We start from the raw sequence: 3783 nt of genomic DNA on the forward strand, positions 1-3783 counted from the left end.
TTTTTTCTTTTTTTTTCAACAATTTCTGAATGAGTGTGTTTCGCTCCACCTCATTCAACCCTAGACTACTCATAAAAATATGAGCCGGCTACTAGCCATTTGACATCTAGCCTTACAACAACTAGCAATGAAATCCAAGTTTTTCTCCAGATAAAAAGAATCAGTGTTTTTACGTCACTACGAGAATATGACAAATTCTAAATATAACCAAGTGATTAAATCTCAACAACAAACAAGTATGATCATGATCTAGATCAAAAGCAACCCTATAAGACTTTGTGAAAATATTTGTTTCTGGCATGCAAATCAATTCATTAGGACTTAAACATCCCTCTATTCATCATCACCACACTGAAATCAACATCAACTTATCAAATATCATAGTTCATCTTAAGGGATCATGCTAAATATGCATGCAAATGCAACTATATGAAATTACATAAAAACAAACAAATATGTCCTAAATGAACAATCATACAAAAATATGAATGAACTACAACTAAACATGCAACATGAATCTATATGGACACACACTACTAATCCTTACATTATCACCCCCAAACTTAAAATTTTCAATGTCCTCATTGAAGGTAATAATAAGGATTTCAGGCATACCTAGTCGTCGGAAAGATCACCCTCTTCGGGTGGAGGATCAGGTGGCCAATCAATCTTGCCACTAGTGTCTCGGAAAATAGTACCGAAAGCGTGTGTCAAATCTTCAGCAAAATGACGGTGAATGTCGTGCATGGCCTCCATACGCCTAATTACTCGCCTGTACTGCTCATCACCAACACCAGTCCTATCAACTACCTGCTGCACATGAGAAGAACCCTCTGTAGGCACTACAGGATCCGTTCGGCTACCCTCTTCATCATCAAAGATATATCCCAACCCCTTGTCAGGGGGTGCACCTAAGAATGAATAACTCAAGTGATTTGGTTGTCGGTTAAGCTCAAGTATGGGAGCTTTTTGAGTAAATGGTTCAAAACACTCCTGAGAAATTTTCAGCTCTGCTAACCCAAGAGAATCGAATGGCATATCCAACTTCCTCTTCCATGGAGGTGCATTCAAAACCTGAATTTGCTCTACTTTAAAGCACTCCTCTTTAGCTGTGGGTAACTTTATTTCCTTGAACATATTGAAAGTGACCTTCTGATCATGAACCTTCATCGTAAGCTCTCCTTTTTGCACATCTATCATAGTTCGGCCTGTAACCAATAATGGTCTTCCCAAGATAATGGGAATCTTCTTATCTTCCTCGAAATCAAGAATTACAAAGTCAGCAGGGAAGAAGAGTTTATCCACCTTGACCAAGACATCCTCCACTATACCTCGTGGATAAGCGATGGAACGGTCAGCTAGCTGCAATGACATGTAAATTGGTTTCGGATCAGGCCGACCAAGCTTCTTGAAGATAGATAAGGGCATCAGATTGATGCTAGCTCCTAAATCACATAAACACTTGTCGAACGACAAGTTTCCGATGGTGCAAGGAATAGTGAAGCTTCCAGGATCTTTAAGCTTCGGAGGCAACTTTTGTTGCAGCACAGCACTGCATTCCTCCGTGAGAGCAACGGTCTCTAAGTCATCGAGATTCACTTTCCGAGAGAGAATACCTTTCATAAACCTCGCATAGCTAGGCATCTGTTCAAGAGCTTCAATGAAAGGTATGTTGATATGAAGTTTCTTGAACACCTCCAGAAACTTCTCAAACTGCTTATCCAGCTTTTTCTTCTGCAGCCTTTTAGGAAAAGGAGGTGGAGGATAAATCTGTTTCTCCCCTGTATTACCCTCAGGAGGAGTGTGTTCCACAGTAGTCTTCCTTGGTTCCACCTCTACTTCCTTCTGCACATCTTCTTCAGCCACAACTGCATTTTCTGAATCTTGATATTTTTCAGGCTCTTCGTCTTGCTGAACTTGGGGGCTTGCGACCTTTCCAGACCTTAAGGTGATGGCGTTCACCTGTTCTTCAACTTCCCTCTTGCCTGTTTTTGTTTCTGTATCACTAGGAAGCGTTCCTGGTGGTCGATTCAATAAGGCATTAGCAATTTGCCCTATTTGGTTCTCCAGATTCTAGATAGAAACAGCCTGGCTTTGGCATATAAGAGCCTGGTTTTTGCACATAAGCCTCAACTCCTCCAATTCAGATTTTTCATTCGAAGATAGACCTACATCATTAGTTTGTTGTTGAAGTTGGAGTTGTTGTCTTGGTGTAAATTGTTGCTGAAAACCAGGAGGGTTACATAGCTTATTTGCAAACTGCTGGAACGGCTGTTGCATTGCATTCTGATTGTTGCTCCAGGTGAAGTTAGGATGATTCCAGTTGTCAGGATAATAAGTGGCAGGAACTGGCTGCTGCGATCTCTGAAAGTTGCTCACAAACTGAGCTGAGTCACTAGATATAGCGCATTGCTCTGTCGCATGCGGATCTGCACACAGCTCATAAATACTGGTTATCTGCTTAACACCATAGTTAGCCAGAGAATCGATCTTCATAGACAATGCCTTTAGTTGAGCAGTGATAGACGTAGCTGTATCCACCTCAAGAACTCCTGCTACCTTGCCCTGTGGACATCTCTGGGTTGGATACTGATATTCATTAGCAGCCATCAGTTCAATTAGATCATAAGCTTCCTTATAGCTCTTTGCCCATAATGTTCCGCCTGATGCTGCATCGAGCATGGGTCTGGACTGTGCTCCCAACCCATTGTAAAAAGAAGTGATGATCATCCAATCAGGAATTCCATGATGAGGACACTTCCTAAGCATCTCCTTGTAGCGCTCCCAAGCTTCACATAGTGATTATCCCGTTTGCTGCACAAATTGAGTAATAGCGTTCCTCATTGCAGCTGCCTTCGCCATAGGGAAAAATTTAGTAAGAAAATTCTGAGCAAGATCTTCCCAAGTAGTAATCGAACCAGCTGGTAGAGAGTGTAACCAGCTCTTAGCCTTGTCCCTCAAAGAGAATGGGAATAGTCTCTGCTTCACAGCATCTTCAGAAACACCATTGAAGCTGAAGGTGTCGTAGATCTCTATGAAATCCCTAATGTGTGTATTGGGATCTTCCGTTGGAGAACCCCCAAACTGGATTGAATTCTGCACCCATTGAATTATGTCAGGCTTGATCTCAAAGGTATTAGCTGTGATAGCTGGCCGGACAATGCTAGATTGAATGTCATTGATCTTGGGTTGAGAAAAATCCATCAAGGCTTTCGTTCGTGCTGCTGGATCTCCCATTGTAATGAGTACCTGAAACACAAACAAATAAACCGTGAAAGTAAAAGAATCCGAGTCAGTGAACTTTAATGACCACTGATGACAAGCACATAAACTAAAAATTAACACCGAGTCCCCGGCAGCGGCGCCAAAAACTTGTTAGGGCGAAAACACGCGCTAATATTCACGCAAGTATACGCGTTCGCAAGTAGTATAAGATATAAATTAGATTCGTTCCCACGGAGACTGGTTTAGGTTAAGTTCAATTTATGCACCTATGCAACAATGTATGGTTATCACTCAATGCTAAGACAAATAACAAATTGGGTTTTTATTAAACTAAGAGATTATACTAAATAACATTAACTAAGAGAATTGAGGTTGAATTACTATATATGACAAACATGGGATCCTAACTTCATTAAATACTTCATTCAATAGCCTTATTGTTCTTAACCTTAGCATGTGATGGTGATGACACTAATCAGATAACACGAAACTGATAAACGCCAACTTTCGTTGCACGAGTACCATTCTACCAGACATCCACAAAAGAGATAGAAGCTG

The 3783-nt window shown here is 41.0% G+C and overlaps 1 non-coding gene across 1 annotated transcript; it reads left to right on the forward strand.

Annotated features, from left to right (window-relative positions):
- The first annotated feature begins 2740 nt into the window (after positions 1-2740).
- Positions 2741-2847, forward strand: LOC141662247 (small nucleolar RNA R71). The gene has a single exon (XR_012550370.1). It is a non-coding gene; the product is annotated as a small nucleolar RNA R71 (small nucleolar RNA).
- Positions 2848-3783: the final 936 nt, after the last annotated feature.

Source organism: Apium graveolens, chromosome 5, assembly GCF_009905375.1.
Source record: "Apium graveolens cultivar Ventura chromosome 5, ASM990537v1, whole genome shotgun sequence".
NCBI lineage: Eukaryota > Viridiplantae > Streptophyta > Magnoliopsida > Apiales > Apiaceae > Apium > Apium graveolens.